Below are 18,553 nucleotides of genomic sequence, written 5' to 3'. Positions count from 1 at the left end.
TGCATCCAGCTCTGGAGTCCCCAACAGAAGAAGGACATGGACCTGCTGGAGCGTGTCCAGAGGAGGGCTACGAGGATGATCAGAGGGCTGGAGCACCTCTCCTATGTGGAGAGGCTGAAAGAGTTGGATTGTTCATCCTGGAGAGGAGAAGGCTCCGAGGAGATCTTATTGCGGCCTTCCAGTCCCTAAAGGGGGCCTACAGGAGAGCTGGGGAAGGACTTTTTACTAGGGCATGTAGTGATAGGACAAGGGGGAATGGCTTTAAACTGGAAGAGGGCAGGTTCAGATTAAACATTAGGAAGAAATTTTTCACTTTGAGGGTTGTAAGGCACTGGCACAGGTTGCCCAGAGAGGCTGTTGAGGCCCCATCCCTGGAGGTGTTCAGGGTCAGGCTGGACATGGCCTTGGGCAACCTTGTCTAGTTGGACATGTCTATGCCTATGGCAGGGGGGGTTGGAACTCGATCTTCAGGGTCCTTTCCAACCTAAACCATTCTATGATTCTATGATTCTATGATTCTATGATTCTATGATTCTATGACTATGCTCTTTCAGACTGCAAGAAGTAAACGTACATTTAAATTATAATTATCTCCCTTTTCTACTTTTCAGAATGTCTGTATAGGGTGACTTGATCACTAGAGTAAATGCACAGAACTAAGTGTCAGAGAAGTTGTGGATGCCCCATCCCTGGAAGCGTTCAAGGCCAGGTTGGAATGGGCTTTGAGCAACCTGGTCTAGTGGAAGGTGTCCCTGCCCATGGCAGAGTGGGTTGGAACGAGATGATTTTTAAGGTCCCTTCCAATTCAAACCATTCTAGGCTAAGAGCTGGTAGCCTACAGTGTGTCCTCTCATGGAACTTTACACTTCCTTACTGGTCCTTCATACTAACAAGTTGTTGTCTTCTAAATTACTAGCAGAACTTTGAAATCACTTATGTCTGACTTTGAAGGTAAGTTGATAATCCTTTTAGTCCTCATTTTTACTGGGAAAGAGAAAAACCTCTAGATTTTATTGAAGTACTGAGAGGGTGAATGAGGTGAATGAGTAGGGGAAGGAAGCGATTAGAGAACTTCTAAAATGTTTTCAGCAGTTAAATGGATGGGAAAGCATTAACAATTGCTCTTTAGCAATATTGTATGTAATTAAAATTGAGAATGTATGAAACAGTGATAAATGGCAAAAAAAAAAACCCAAAAATAGAAACCCATTTTTTGTTACAGAAACTGACTAACACTGTCTGGTATTGAGAGACAGGCTAGATTACCTAATCTTTGATTGAAAAAATATAGCTAAAAGTCTCTTCAGTAATGCAATTTCTTCAGCAGAACAAATAATAAGTGGACCTTGCATGCGTTGTAGGTTCTGGTTACCTACACTATTAAGAAACAGCTATTTTGGTACTTGGAATGCTTTGCATAATGACCATATTGGCATCGACTGATTCATAATCATACCCTTCAGTCAAGCACTTGCTTAAAAGTTCTGCTTGTGTTTGTGAAGTTTTTAGTGGTGCAAATTTACACTGGCACTAGCACCACTGTTTACTTGGGTGTTTCAGTTAGTTTCAAAGCTACCAGGTCATAAATCATAGAATCATAGAACGCTTAGAGTTGGAAAGGACCTTAAAGATCATCTAGATATCTGAATGTAGTTCACCCTGTTTCTGCTTTTGCTCTTGGTGACTATTTTGTTGCACTTTTCACCTGATATGAAATATAAACCATTGCAATTAGAGGATTTTTGTATATTTATGCAAGCTGCAAGGATGAAGGAGTCACAGCAGAATCCCGTACAAATGTACAGGAATGCTGCCTTTCTAAAATCATCAAGACATTAAGAATTCTCACCAATATTTCTGTTGTCATTCAACCACTTTAAGACATCCTGAAGGAATTGACTCATTTAGACTATTTGTTCTTGTTTTCAAACATCCCGCAGTTCATATCTCTTTCCTTGTGACCTGTGTAGGCGCAAGGCAATGCAGAGCTAGAGCTTGACATCTTTCTTCCTTTAAGAAGGAGACAACTGCCTGTGTTTACACCACAGTAATACGGTCTCTGAGTTTTGAGCACATTGAAATGCTAATGCCCCTACATATAGTTTAATATTACAGAGAGGTCAATGTTATGTGTAAAGGGGAGAACGACATTTCTCCAAGGACAGATAATATTATTTATAACAGATTTCTTGCACTTTTCAGTGATAGTATCAATTGTTTACAGCTGACAGAAACAAGAAGTTGAGTTGGTCTGATAAGGGATTGAGGTTTGGGTCCAAGCCCAGATCCTTTTACCAAGGCTGCAGTAGAGTGTGTTGTAAAACTGCAGCCAGGGAGTTGCTGAAAACGTAGCATAAGTTTTTTTAGGTAAAAACATGGTTCCATGGCAAAATTTTCATTAACATTAATGATTTCAAGATTTCCCCCCTACTGTGAGGCTGATATATAATTTCTACAGGACAATCTTAAAATAAAAGCCTTTGCTAATGCCAGAAATATGGCATTGCCTGGACTTAGTGAAAGGCTTAACTTTATTTTCATTTATGAAGATTATGTCTGTCAAGATGGCCTCTAATGGTGAAATCAAATTCTGATATAATGATTATGTTGATCTTTTAGACAATTTTCTGCTATGAACATTATGGAAATAGCTGAAATACAAATTGTGCCTGACAAATTTTGTGGCCTTCTATGACAGCGTTACAGCGTTGGTGGATAAGGGGAGAGCAACAGACCTCATCTACCTGGACTTGTGCGAAACACCTTCTGAATAACATCCTGGTCTCAATTGGAGAGATATGGATTTGACCAATGGACCACTCAATGGATATGGAACTGGCTGGATAGTCCCACTCAAAGAGTTGCCGTCAGTGGCTCCATGTCCAAGTGGCAAGCAGTGGTAAGTGCTGCTCCTCAGGGGTCGGTACTGGGACCAGTGCTGTTTAACATCTTTGTTGGTGACATGGACAGTGGGATTGAGTGCACCCTCAGCAAGTTTGAGGAAAACACCAAGCTGAATGGAGTGGTTGACACACTGGAGGGAAGGGATGCCACCGAGAGGGACCTGGACAGGCTTGAGAGGTGGGCCTGTGCAAACCTCATGAAGTTCAACAAGGCCAAGTGCAAGGTCCTGCACGTGGGTTGGGGCAATCCCATGCACAAATACACGCTGGGCGAAGAATGGATTGAGAGCAGTCCTGAGGAGAAGGACTTGGGGGTGTTGGTGGATAAGAAACTCAACTTGAGCTGGCAATATGCACTCGCAGCCCAGAAGGCCAACCGTACCCTTGGCTGCATCAAAAGAAGAGTGGCCAGCAGGTTGAGGGAGGTGATTCTGCCCCTCTACTCTGCTCTCATGAGTCTCCACCTGGAATACTGCATCCAGCTCTGGAGCCCTCAACATAAGAAAGACATAGACCTGTTGGAGTGGGTCCAGAGGAGGTCCACGTAGATGATCAGAGGTCTAGAGCTCCTCTGCTATGAAGACAGGCTGAGAGAGTTGGGATTGTTCAGCCTGGAGAAGAGAAGGCTCTGGGGAAGCCTTATATCAGCCTTCTAGTATTTGAAGGGGGCCTACAAGAAGACTGGAAAGGGACTTTTTGCAAAGGCATGTAGTGATAGGACGAGGGGGAATGGCTTCAAATTGGAAGAGGGTAGATTTAGAATAGATTTTAGGAAAAAAATTTCACTATGAGTATGGTGAGGCACTGGAACAAATTGCCCAGAAAAGTTGTGGATGCCCCATCCCTGGAAACATTCAAGGCCAGATTGGATGGGGCTTTGAGCATCCTGGTCTAGTTGAAGGTGTCCCTGTCCATGGTAAGGGGGTTGAAACCAGATGATTTTTAAGGTCCTTTCTAACCTAAACTATTCTATGATTCTGTCAATATGCTTGATAGGCTTGAAATGCAGTAGCATGGAAATAAATTATTTCAAATTGGGAAGCCTTCCCATTATAGAATTTCTGAATTAAAGCTCAATCAATGGTATTTCCTTGTTGTCAGTTACACATAGATTGGCAGAAATGTCAATGAGCTTGAAGCCAATGTGTAGGTTCTAGTGAATCTATCTATCGCAATCCCTTTTTGAACTCTGTTTCAGTGATGAGAGAAAATTAGAGAAATGATACAGAAAAAGAAGAGGATTCATTTCTTATGTACTCTGTATGACATAAAAAACACATATTTTTACTAGTGATCTCTCAGTGATACCCACTGATATGCAGAAATAGGCTTCATGGAAGCCAGGATATACTTACTGCATTTGTTTAAGGGAGGCGTAATCACAGAATAGTGTCTCTGCCTCTTTGCCCTGTGCTCCACCTTCCCTCTTTCGCTGTCATGGCCAAACCCCCAAAGCAGCTGCATTTACAGACAGAGGAAGTGGTTACCCTGACTACAATGGATTAAACAGAACATCTTAAAACACTATCACTAAAACTTTAACTTTAATTGATTACTTTTGTTTTAAAATGTGGGGGGTGGTTTCCACACCAGGAATGTAATTTTCCACTTTTTTTTTTTTTGCCGATGGTGTATCCAGGCCTGTGTTCATTCCTTACAAAGACAGGAATAGATTTTTTTTTTTTTTCTTCTGTATTTCTCTCGCTTGTGGCGGCGGGAGCGCTGCGGCGGGCGGCCGGCAGAGGGAGGTCACACGCCGCGCTCGCCCGGCCGCTCGCCCGCCGCCACCGGCAGCGCTTGGCCCGGCCTCGGCGAGGGTTCGTCAGGTACCAGTGACATGCCAAGTAAATGGGACGGGGTATCAATAACAAGACTTAAAGAAAAAACTGTCTTCAGAAGTATATCAGCAGCTAACCAGGAGTAGAAGCCACCTACCCGGTGGGAAAGAACTGTTTTGTCACTGTCCTTCTAATATCTCTAAAATGAATAAACAAAAAAATAACAACCCTTTTGGACCAAAATATAATCAGAAAAATCATTTCCCTGCATTTAAAACATATCTATTTAAAATACATAGCACATAGATAATGACAATTTTAATGACAGTACTGTTGAGATCAAGCTTACTTCTGACAGTCTGATCTTTGCTATACTTCAGTGTTTGGAACATCTTTTGTTTTGAAACATGTTGAAAAGGCCTGTATTGATAAGTGCATGAGAAGTGAAACTCTCTCAACCAATGCTTTTTGAAGTAGACCCTCCTAGAAAAGTGAATATTCTAGAGGGGATTTAATTTTGAGTTATTTTTTCAAGAGCATTTCATGGAGACCAGTGATGGGTGGTGTTCCTCAGGGATGGGTAGTGGGACCAGTGCTGCTTAACATCTTTGTTGGTGACAAAAGACAGTGGGATTGAGTGCACCCTCAGCAAGTTTGCTGATGACACCAAGCTCTGTGGAGCAGTCAATTCACTGGAGCGAAGGGAAGCTACCCAGAGGGATCTGGACAGGCTTGAGAAGTGGGCCTGTGCAAACCTCATAACCTCATGAAGTTCAACAAAGCCAAGTGCATGGTCCTGTACATGTGCCAGGGCAATCCCAAGCACAAACAGAGGCTCAGCGGAGAATGGATTGAGAACAGTCCTGAGGAGAAGGACTTGGGGGTGTTAGTGGATGAGAAGCTCAACTTGAGCTGGCAATGTGCACTTGCAGCCCAGAAGGTCAAACACACCCTTGGCTGCATCAAAAGAAGCATGGCCAGGAGGTTGAGGGAGGTGATTCTGCCTCTCTACTCTGCTCTCATGAGACCCCACCTGGAATACCGCATCCAGCTCTGGAGCCCTCAACATAAGAAGGACATGGACCTGTTGAAGCAGCTCCAGAGGAGGTCCACGTAGATGATCAGAGGTCTAGAGCTCCTCTGATATGAAGACAGGCTGAGAGAGTTGGGATTGTTCAGCTTGGAGAAGAGAAGGTTCTGGGAAGACCTTATAGAAGCCTTCTAGTACCTAAATGGGGCCTACAGGAAAGATGGGAAGGGACTCTTTATCAGGGAGTATAGCGATAGGACGAGGGGTAACCGTTTTAAAGGGAAAGATGGTAGATTTGGATTAAAATCATAGAATCATAAAATCAGTGAGGTTGGAAGGGACCTTTAAGATCATCAAGTCCAACCATTAATCTACCCTGATAAAAACACCACCACTCCTAAACCATGTCCCTAAGCAGCTCATCTACCCTTTTCTTAAAAACCTCCAGGGATGGTGAATCCACCACCTCTCTGGGCAGCTTATTCCAATGTTTAATAACCCTTTCAGTGAAAAAATGCTTCCTAATATCCAATCTAAACCTGCCCTGACATAACTTGAACCCGTTTCCTCTTGTCCTATCACTTGTCGCCAGGGAGAAGAGGTCAGCTCCCATCTCTCTAAAACCTCCTTTCAGGTAGTTGTAGAGGGTGATAAGGTCTCCCCTCAGCCTCCTCTTCTCCAGGCTAAACAACCCCAGATCCCTCAGTCGTTCCTCATAAGGTTTGTCCTCCAGACCCTTCACCAGCTTTGTAGCCCTTCTCTGGACACGCTCCAACACCTCAATGTCCTTCTTGTAGTGAGGGGCCCAAAACTGAACACAGTACTCGAGGTGAGGCCTCACCAGTGCCGAGTACAGGGGGATGATTACTTCCCTAGTCCGGCTCACCACACTATTCCTGATGCAGGCCAGGATGGTGTTGGCCTTCTTGGCTGCCTGGGCACACTGCTGGCTCATGCTCAGCCGGCTGTCCACCAACACCCCCAGGTCCTTTTCTGCCAGGCAGCTTTCGAGCCACTCCGCCCCGTCTGTAGCGCTGCATGGGGTTGTTGTGACCCAAGTGCAGGACCCGACACTTGGCCTTGTTGAACCTCATACCATTGGCCTCAGCCCATCTGTCCAGCCTGTCCAGATCCCTCTGCAGAGCCAATCTACCCTCAAGCAGATCAACACGCCCCTCCAGTTTAGTGTCGTCTGAGAACTTACTGAGGGTGCACTCGATCCCCTCATCCAGATCGTTGATAAAGATATTAAAGAGAACGGGCCCCAGCACCAATCCCTGGGGGACACCACTCGTCACTGGACACCAACTGGATTTAACTCCATTTACCACCACTCTCTGGACACGGCCATCCAGCCAGTTTTTTACCCAACGAAGAGTATACCTGTCCAGGCCATGAGCAGCCAGTTTCTCCAGGAGAATGCTATGGGAAACAGTGTCAAAAGCCTTGCAAAAATCCAGGTAGATAACATCCACAGCTTTTCCCTCGTCCACCAAGTGGGTCACCTTGTCATAGAAGGAGATCAGGTTTGACAGGCATGACCTGCCTTTCACAAAGCCATGCTGACTGGGCCTGATCACCCTATATTAGCTATAAGGAAGAAATTCTTTACTGCGAGGGTGGTGAGACACAGGAACAGGTTGCCCAGAGAAGTTGTGGAGGTGTTCAAGGCCAGATTGGATAGGGTTTTGAGCAACCTGGTCTAGTGGAAGGCGTCTATACCCATGGCATGGGTTTTGGAACTAGGTGGTCTTTAAGGTCGCTTCTAACCCAAACCATTCTATCATTCTATGATGAATGTGCCCCCACTGTATCAGCTAAGTCTTACATGAACATGAAAGATATTGTATGAGTATCTTGTTCAATTTTGTATCTGCTTTAATATAGTTTACCTACTTTTATCTTTTTTACAACATAACTAATGTCCTTTAACTAGTAGCAGGATCTGTATAGTAGGTAAAAACAACGTTAGGTGATCCTTGTCCTTTTAGTTTGTTACTACCACAGCAAAATCATTCTTGTTAAATCAGACCAATGCCTAAATGTAGAGTAGTAGCATGAAAATGAAATGCTAAACAATGGACTGTAGTGTTCTATTACTGAATTTCTCTTTTTGTATAGATTCGGACAATGATTTTCCCATCGCAATCAATTTAACTCAAATCTTCTGCATTTATTGCTTAGACAAGCATTAAGGTAGAGTCACGTAATACAGAGAGTGCATATGCTTTGTTCCTAGGCCCAGAAACCCACGAGCATCATAATTTTACTTCAGCTCCCTTCTCCTTTTGAAAAAGAAGGGTGAGAGTGATTTAACATTAATTAGAATTGCTTCATTATGAGATTCATCTGCACATAGGTGTGCTGGTAGTACACGGTCAGCATAGTTACAATTATCCTCTTCTCCATTTTTAAATCCCTCACTGGTAGGAGATTTAGACATGGATCTCACACCAACTGTCCAGTAGCTTCCCGACCTCCCATTTCACCTCTCTAACACTTTTTTTTAGGTTGTCTGAGGGAGTATTTTTGAAGTGATATAACTCATTTGAGCTGCAAATTATATATATGAAAACATACTAGTTGATTATAACTGAACGTTTTACAAAACTATAACCTGGTTATATTTTCTTTCTCTTGTTTGTTTCTTTCTCTTTTCTTATGGGCTGCTCATCACAATGTCATCAGAATCTTGTCTAGACTGGGGAATCATATTACTTATCTCCTGTCTTTGGCAAGTATAAGCAGCATTCCTACAGGGCTTTTGACAAAAATGTAGATTTAAAAGCATAACCAAAAAAAAAAGCGCCTGTATGCATTTACCTTGCTTAAATACTCTGCAAAGAAATGTGCCTTCCATCTGGAATGATAAACTCGTGAAGGTACTTTACATCCAAAGTCTTTGACTGAAATGAAAACAAACAAACAAACAAACAAACAACATCTTTCCTGCAAAGACAGCCTTTATTCTTTTGAGCTCCTTTCCAGTGGAAGACCTTTACCAGCCATGAGATTTAGAAGATCAGTTAGATATCTTGAGCAAAGTGCCTGTAACATACTAGTCAAATGGACCAAGAACTTGAACTTGGCATGAAGTTTTGTAAGTGTGCAAAGGAAGATCTTGCAATGGCCTATGTTGCCAAGGCATTCTACAGCATTTAGTATAGATTGAGCTTCAAACTTCCTGGTCAAGTACCTTGCATCACTCTGGTTTGGCTGAAAAGTGACTAAGAGCAGATCACTAGCTGTCTGGATGCCATATGGTTGTCTTTCTGTAAATCATGTGGATTACAATCTGAATTGAGTCTTTTATGTGTCAACGAAGGAGAATTGTGTTGCTGAACTCTTCCCATCAGTACTGATCTGTCTTCTTACTGGGTTCGACTATTCTTTGTTTTGTCTAATCTCTGATGCAACAGTGATGCAGCATGACGTCTTTTCATGATATTGCCAGCTGAATGGATCAACCATGTAGTAATTGAAAACAGATTGTAAAAAACATTAGAGGGAGAACTTTTTTTTCTTTTTAAGAGTCTATAAGCGAATAGACCTAGCAGTGGAGATGTTGTTTCCTATATCTTCTGATGGGGTGTATTCTCCTCAAAACCAACTCACATTAGGTAAGCTGCTTGTTCAGCAGTTAGGGACTTCTGTTACTTCTCAAGTGAGATATCAGTATTGCATGATCATGTCTAGACATCATGTCTAGCACAAGGCATCAGTGTCTAGTGCTAAAGAGAAGTCCAGGAGGATAAGAAGGGATGATTACCTTATTTCCAATGGTTGATGATACTGATTGCGACTCTCCTCCTTGGAATAATCTTACCAACCAACCTCAAGTCTTACCAACCAGCCTCTGTCTTGATACTGACAGATCACCTCTCTCTGCTGGGTGAATTGGTTTCCTTTTGCCTGGATTCTCTAAGGGTCTACTGGGGATGAGAGTTATGACACCGGGTGTTGAGGAATGATGTAGCCAGGTTTGATCTTGACCATGTCAATTAAACAATGGTGTATGTGGAGGAGCGTAGGGAGAGGAGATGCCCTATCTGAATGATTCACTGCCTATATTAGTAATACCGTGATAGCTGCTGTTTGTCACTCTCTCATGGACCAGCTAGAATCAGGGGTAATCTAACAGGGAATAGGTCAAGGCATTGTTAGGATGTTGAAAACTTGAGTGAATGTGCTGACATTGGGGAATACTGGTGGACAGATGACAATGTTCAGTCCATGGTTTCCATTAAGGCTCTGTGTTAGCAGTATGGATTGCCGAGCTTTCCGGAAGAGTATGCCACACTTCAAAAAGAGCAATGAAACCACCTTTCCCTGCTCTTCTAGTGCTGCTACTCATCTTTGTTCCTATTCCGTTCTCTTCCAATACACAACATTTTCAAATTCCCCAAACAAATCCTGTAGTAGATTGAGCATACAAAAAATCTTGATAGCAGGGATTTCTCAAATTAAAGATTTGGGTTCCAACAGTGCCTCCCAAACTCAGCAGCCTTTCTCCATGCCACAGCCCAGGTAAGAACATATTACTGCGCTCCTTCAAGTTTTAGATTTCACCTGTGTTCTGAGGTCCTGCACTTTTAACAGTGATATACTTTGTAGGACCTAATTCTGGTGGAGTGAAGGGTAAGTGATGTCCTAAAAAGATACATTGAGAAAGGCTGAGGAAAAGAAGTTTAAACATTGAAAATGTGGTGAAAGCAGAGAGAATGGGATGATCTTAGGTAACAATTCAATGGAAAATAGTAACTGTGCTGGTCTTCTATTTCCTTCACAGTTTATTAGTACAGTGATTGCCATGGTTTAGAGAATTTAGTATCATTTCAGTTCTGTATTATATTTGTTCATGTTCTCATTCAAGTCTTCAGGTGTTCAGGAGTTTTCCTCTGCCTTTAAAAAAAAAAGCTGACCTGACTTAGGTAGTGTGAAAACACGGCACAAAGCAGTTTTCAAACAAATTGTCGATAGTGCCTGTTACAGAAATTTTTGTTCACTCTCTTGTTCTGGTCTAGCAATGGTGAAATTGTGGAACAGTGGTATGATTTTTTGTCTCTCATGCACAGCACAGAGTGGAACAAGGGGCACCTGTAACCTCCTCATAATCATACCTCATACATTGACAGGCCCCTATAAAACATAAATAGTATGTGAAATTTATTTCAAAAAGCCAGAACAACAATATGATAGTAACATACTAATAACATTACAAATTCCCCAGTATTGCTCAGTGCCTTTAGACCTTTCTGCCTGCTCCTACTGTCCTGGACAAAGCCTGCCACCCTCCCCGCTTCCTACAACAGAGAGTGCCTTCAGATGCACAGCCTTGATTTGCACTACCAACTACCTTTGTGTGTATTTTAGGAACTGTGAATTTATGCTTGCTTATTGCCTATGGCAACATTTAGAGTGATGGTTCCATATTTATCAAAGCATTTACTTTAAAATACCAAATGAGCAATAGAGAACTTGCAGAAGCAGACTGACTAAGGGTGGAGAAAGCAGAGCCACATCAGATGTCACTGCACTTAGTCCCTTCAGGATCATCTACCAAAGCCTTACCACTGTGCTTGGTCTTGTCATGTTACTGCTGTTTTTTTACAGTTCCCGATTCTGACATGAATACGTAGTTAGGAGGACTTGTGTCACTGCAGAACCCTGCAATATTTCCAGCCACATGGTGTGGTCCCACCCGCTTACATAGTGTCATGTGGGGTGGGTAATGAAGGGAACCTGAGTCCACGACACTTTGAACACGGACGTGTGTGCAGCTAGGGGACATGAAAGAGGGTTTCTTTTATACACTTCAGAATCTAATGAACAAGTTTATGTCATGCAACAAAACTCCCCAGAGTTTGGCTTACTTGGATCTGGATTACATCTTTGGAGCTCTACTTAGAATTTTGATAGTGAAAGTTGTGCTCATTTTGCCACTTCTTTCAAAATAATGTTTTTCTGTATAAAAAATATTATTGGCCAGATGGTGCTTTTTATGAATTACAATAACAGTATGTTATAAATGACTGCAAATCACTGACTGAATAAATTACATTATATAAACATGTGAATTTTATACCTTTTATACAACAGTTGTAAAGTACTTTACTAACAGTAATATTTAGTTATAGACCTATCTAGTCTCCTGCTTTCCCTGTTTTTCTCTGTCTCCTGCTTTCCTGTTCCAGCACTTACAACTCAAATGAACTTAGCACCACAAACTTGGCTCTTGCTCTGGGACCTACCTGGGCAAGCACGGCTGATAATTGTTCAGTGTGCATCTGCTGAGCACAGTCCCCAGGCAGGAGAGGAACTCTAATCCTTTTAAAAGGAAGGATGTGTATTTTCATAAGTTGTATCCCTCCCAATTTTCATCATTATACCAAGATTACCCCCACCCAATGCAAAGGATGGGGTTTAACTATTGCACAGGAAATATGCCGAGAAAGTTGCAGTTAGAAAATACTTTATCTCCAAATTCTGAATTAGAAGATTACATCAAGGATGTTAAAACCAGAGTAGGGTTTTTCACGCTTTTTTTTCGCTATGAATTATACAACATCTCAATGGCAAAGCAGGGGATAAAACCCTAAACTACAAAGAGTGATCCCTTCCCAGGTCATGAGCCCAACGCTTTCCCAAAGAGCCAAGGTTAATATTTATCTATGCCCCATGGCAGTAATTTCGAAGGTGTTGATCTTGGGGATTAATTGCTGCTTTAAACGGGCAGTTAATGGTTTAAACAACATTTTTATTGGCATACAGTAGTTAAATGCCTACTAGTGTGTTGATGGGTTTATGATGATTAAAGTGAATTAAGAGTCCATCTTTGAATTACGTGCTATTAGAGGCATTGGGTCATTTGAGTACCCAGGGCTAACGTAACGTATGTGAGTGCAGTTACTGGGGGACACAGAGAGGAAAATGTTCATTTTTAAATATTGTACTTCAGACCATTGTCTGTTCTATTTACATTCGGAAATGAAGCTCTCAGGCTACTGGTGTTTCAGTGACCCAGTGCCTGAACACACATGCTCCCGAGGACACAGTCCAGTCTGGTGCTAATATTTCAGCACTGATGTTCTGTGGAATACAGCACCGTGCTTGGAAGAAGTATTGTCAGGATGTCACAGGTCCTATGCTGCACTGTGTTCTCAGAAGTGGCTGAAGAATCAGTTGAAAAACTCATTACACTTACAAACATGTTTTTTGGATTCAATACAGTCGATACAGTATTCATATGACCTCTGGCATTAAAGGTTTGCAAAGTTAGTTGTAATCCCATTAATTATGTCTGGTTTTACTTCTTGATGATTAGGCATTTTGAGATCATCAGTGTGATCAGTGTGATCAGAAGCCTGAGACGTATATTCTGGCTGCCTGCTGTAGATGCCTATCTCAAACAGTGTGGCTATGCCTGCTCTCCGCAGGGAGCCACAATCTGACAGTATTCACAACTGCATTGAAGTGAGTTTTACACGCCTCTTTGGGCATCTGTGCCAGAGCAGGTTGTACAAATGTGCTAGAGGGAATTTCTGAAAGGAAGGTAGTATGTCTTCACTGCAATTGCAGTGCGACATGGAGAAAGACATTGAGGTGCTGGAGAATGATCAAAGAATGGCAAAAAAGCTGGTGAAGGGTCTAGAGAACAAGTCTTATGAGGAGTAGCTGAGGGAACTGGGGTTGTTTAGTCTGGAGAAAAGGAAGCTCAGGGAAGACCTTGTCGCTCCCTACAACTACTTGAAAGGAGGTTGTAATGAGATGGGTGTTCATCTTTTTTCCCAAGTAACAAGCGATAGGATGAGAAGAAATGGCCTTAAGTTGCTCCAGGGGAGGTTTAGATATTAGGAAAAATTTCTTCACCAAAAGGGTTGTCAAGCGCTGGAACAGGCAGCCCAGGGAGGTGGTTGAGTCACCATTCCTGGAGGTATTTAAAAGAGGTGTAGATGTGGCGCTTAGGGACGTGGACTTGGTAGTGTTAGGTTAATGGTTGGACTCGATGATCCTAAGAGTCTTTTCCAACCCAAATGAGTCTATGCTTCTATGTCTAAGCTACAGGACTAGTCATAGCTATGCAGCACAGTGCCTGAGCCTCAGTACCAGGCATACCCTAGTCCACAGGACATGGATTCCAATCTCTATTTTTCAACTCTGTTGGAAAATACTGTCTCTGACTTCTATTAGTGACTTGGTTCTAGCAGGCCAATTAGTCAGAGCCAACTTGTGATAAATGTTTCTCCCATATATAATTAAAACAGCTTGCCGCCTAAGTATAGGACGAATGCATCCTACGCTTCATCTGAGAAGTGTGACATGCGGATGTAGTGAGGCTATTTAGCGCGGCACAACTGGCGTGCCTCACTGCTGCAATTCCATGGGATGTTGCTCGTAAGCCATAGCTAGCCTCTTGCCTCACTCCTATTTATTTGTGTTGTCTGACTTTTTATTTCCTAATTAAAAATGACACGTACAGTTGGGAAGAAGGTGATTGGCCTCTTAAAATAATCTTGACCAGTTGAATGAGGTTTCTAATTAGTTAACCACGAGCTTTGGTATTATGGGGACGCTGCCAGAACGGAGCACAGAAACTCAAGCCTCTGCCTCATACCCGTATACGGAATGTGAAAACAGAAGCTGTTTGCAAAAATAAATAATAGGTGTGGGGAGAAAAGTACACTATAAAAATATAAGAGATGTTTTATTTATAAACCACCTTCTTAAATAAGAAATAGTTGCAATTCTTAATTCCAGACTGTCTCTCTGTGCCTCTCCATTTCAATGGCTACACTGCTGTTTACTTGCCTCTGATACTTCAAATCCCTGGTGGCTGATTCCTGCTTTTTGCTCTGCTATATCTGTCACCCAGAACCTAACTATTAGGTTAGACTGAGTGTAAGGTAGCTACCACGCATGGTCCTAGAGACTGCAAGGTTTTACGTAGACTGAAGTCTAATACACTAGTCTTGCGATCCAAGCATTCAATTAGTATTTGACTGAATTCCTGAAAATACATGTCATTGTACAGATATATAATCTATTTGGTACTGCTGGAGAAAACACTTGAAATTCTGACTCAGCATATTTAAAACTCAAAAAAACACAGAGAAAACAAGTGAGATTTTAAGGATCTTTTTGGCAAAAGCTGGGCTCCATCAGACCTATCATATGTTCACATAGTCATGGTGAGCTTCTATTTCCTGCAGTTTGAATTGAAATGTAATTTTATGTTGTTTTTCCCAAGATTCTAGAAGAATGCACCAGCTTTGTTTTTTGTTTTGTTCCATTTATTGCATTTTGTTAAAGTATTTATTTCTATTCAGACATGGGTCCTCTAGTTTCCAAGTTAGGTTGCCTGTGCTGTAACTCTTGGTATTGGTCAATGTCAAAAATAGCTATACCATTTATGTTGTCACAGAATCACAGAATGGTAGGGGTTGGAAGGGACCTCTGGAGATCATCTAGTCCAACCCCCCTGCCCGAGCAGGGTCACCTACAACAGGTTGCACAGAATGGCGTCCAGATGGGTTTTGAATGTCTCCAGAGTGGGAGACTCCACAACCTCTCTGGGCAGCCTGTGCCAGTGCTCTGCCACCCTCAAAGTCAAGAAGTTCCTCCTCATGTTAAGATGGAACTTCCTATGTTCAAGTTTGTGCCTGTTACCTCTTTTCCTCTCTACTTCCTTTCTTACTATCTACCCTCTCCAGAACAATACCAGGAAAGTGATCCTGAATGCTGGAAGACTGGGTGCTTGTGTTGTGTAATACCATTACTACTGGCTGCTCCTGCTAGAGTCAAACTCTGGCCAAAAGGCTTAAGCTAAGTTGGATGAACGCTGAGAGTACTCATTGAGTTGAGTGTGCTCATTCATGAAAAATATAGCAAAGCTGAGAATTCAAAAAGCTGCAGTATTGAGGTTGCTCGGTCTTGGGACTCTAGTTCATTTCTGATTTGGAATACAATACATTTCAGCAACGTCATTGCCTTTACCACATTCTCCTTTTAATCAGACACCTAAAGCAATTAAGCGGTGTTTTTGAAGGTGAACTCAAACAAGAACAGCAATTCAAGCCCTTAATCCCACATTTTCCCAGTTCAAAGCTACGTCAAAAACTAAGTGTTTCACCCACATAATTAACTATTAGCTTGTACAGTTGAATGAAGTGTTTCAACGTTCTTTTGGCTGAAAGCAGAAGATGTGTTCTGATTTTTCTAGAAAAGCAATAATGCCAGAATCTTTACAGAAGCCTGTAAAATGGAGAATCAGTGCATTCTATGTAGCTTTTTCCTCTTTGTCCATTGGTGTATTGATTATACATTTTCCAGGCCATTTTTCCCAGACCATTTGATTTGCAGGTATTATTCAAAAGGTAGATAGAAGTTGATTAGAACATCATAGAAATTCCAGAGAAAAAGTTGATGTTCTTAGCTTCTAGCACAGCATTAGATCCAGTAAAGTTTACTTCCTGTGGACTATTTTAGCTAAGTCTACTCTATGAAAAAATTGAATTTGCTAGGAAAATCAGTTGTGATTAGAAAAAGTCTCAACCTCTAAGGAAGAGGACAGTGCTACCTCATAAATGCTATATTCTTACTATGTATGCTTTAGCCAAATACTTGAGTTCTTGAAGGACTTAAATACTGAGAACTGACCTGGATTTATGTCCTTTTCTATATGTGGAGAAAATGAAGGAGAATGTTTCACATTCTGGTTTTTAAATAAGTGACAAAGCAGTCAAGATTGACTTTCACAGTTGATTGATTAGGGTGTCATTCAGGTTGATGGAGAAAGTGGCTGAACCAGCAGAAGAAATCAGAAGGTTCATTCATGCCTTGCTGTGAATATATGTGCTTCAAAAGATGACAGTCTGATTACTATGCCTCTCCAAATCAAGTAGCAGAAGGATTTAAACCTGGGGCTCACCTCCAAATACTCTGACCATCTTTCGCAGTGGCATCACTTCCCTCTCTATTGCACCTGTGTTGAACAGAGCAGGGCTGCAGAGAAGCCTATGAAGAAAAGTCTTTCTGACGGGGACAGAAAAATTGAGCTCACTGTAGCAGGGTGCTCAGGAATGATCTGTAGGTCTTATATTCCTTCTACAGATAGCATAAGGGATTCTGTCACTGACATGTTGGCTTCTCTGTCTCTAACCATTATGTGTCTAATGCTCCTCATGAATAGGGATTTTAAGCACCTGATTCAGGATTTTGGTTTCCATTAGCTAGGAAGGCTGTAGCCTTGCAGCACTTAACACCCAAGACTCCAAAGGACAGATCTTAAGTTGCTAACCCACTGAGTTTAAAGAAATTTTGATTTTTTTGTTGCTAGATATTCAACTTTTACCAGTATTTAAGATAACCTTTTTTATTTACAGGTGGAGTACAGTTTACCAGAGAGTGCGATTTTTCCTTTCCCAAGCGAATCATTCTATCATTGTTGCTGCCCTGGTGACCTCAAGAATAGATGCACATATTGCACAGTACCTGGGGCTACATGTTAAATTAATTCAGAAACTACAGGTAACACACGAATGGGTGGTTGTCTCTCTGCTGTACCTTTCCCTGGTAAGGAATAAGACCTGGGGATAGTTCATAGAATAAGTAAACTGTTTAACCCAACAACATTGCTGATAAGTCATTTCCACAAAATTGCACTTTCAGTATAATTGACAACAGAAGGCACATTCACATTATAGAGTTAAAAGGCTTGTAGCCATATAAAATATCTTTCTTTTAAAACCAGGCAGCTGTTTGGTTTTGGCTAGCTTTTACAGTGGAAGATCACTGTTGTTGGTCCTCTCATCAGCCATTTTGGATCAAGGGATCTATTTTTATTATTTTCAAACAGAAATGTCATGCCTACCTTATTCAGTTACTGTGCATCTCTCCTGTTTGATAGGATTGGAAATTGGTCTTTGAAAATGCCTCGAGTACCCTGAAACTGTGAAAATTAAGGAAAAAACTTACCCTAGAAAGATAACAAGAAGATGGTGGAGGCATTCCCTTCTTCCTGTGGAGAATGAGAGCAAATTTAACTGAATTAATCTACATGCTTTTTCTCTACATGTGTGAGCTTGACGATTTGCTATGAATATAGGAACAACTTGATTTTCCCATGTTCCCGACAGCATGACAATAAGTTTTCAGAAAACACCTAGCTCTCTTAGCTGCTGACACATTTGGAAAGAGTATGATAAAACTTTTGCCCTCAGAAGCCTCACAGCCTCTGTGTGAGACAAAATTCAGACAGGTCGTACAGTATAACCAGTAGCTCAGATGTTTCTGTGGTAAACCGCCATGTTCTTCTAAGAGCTGCTGCTTTTTGCCACTCTGTTAATGTTCCCAGCTGTTTACTTGTTCCCAGGTGTGAAATCAAATACGGGGAGAGCCGGGCTGGGCTGCAGCGTGACTCAGCACCCATCACCGTATTCCTTTGAAGGAAGGATCTGGCAAGGAGCACTACGTGGGATCATACCTTAAATAAGCACATGTAAATATCCAAACTTCAGTCCTGAGGAGTAATTTATCTGAAATGACTGCTTGCTTGTTCCCAAGAGAGTGAGAAAATAAAGCATACAGGTAGTAGGAGAAAGTGTTATTGCACGGTACGTAAGTAAGTCTTCCCCTTCATCTGCTCTCAATACTGTCTGGATTCTATACAGTCAGGCAAATCTCCTGCCTTCCATTCTGGCCGCCACACTAGAGTAAATTAGGACCACCTCCACTGAAGTCACTGAAGAATCATTAGCACATAACCAGTCAGACTTTTGGGACTTCAGATTGTGTTTTATCCATTCAAATGTATATATTTAGAATAAGGTTCTTTGGAATGTGCT

This window comes from Vanellus vanellus (genome assembly GCF_965231255.1).
Source record: "Vanellus vanellus genome assembly, chromosome: 2".
Classification (NCBI taxonomy): Eukaryota; Metazoa; Chordata; class Aves; order Charadriiformes; family Charadriidae; genus Vanellus; species Vanellus vanellus.
The sequence above is the reverse complement of the archived record's forward strand: the minus strand, read 5'-3'. Positions refer to the sequence as shown.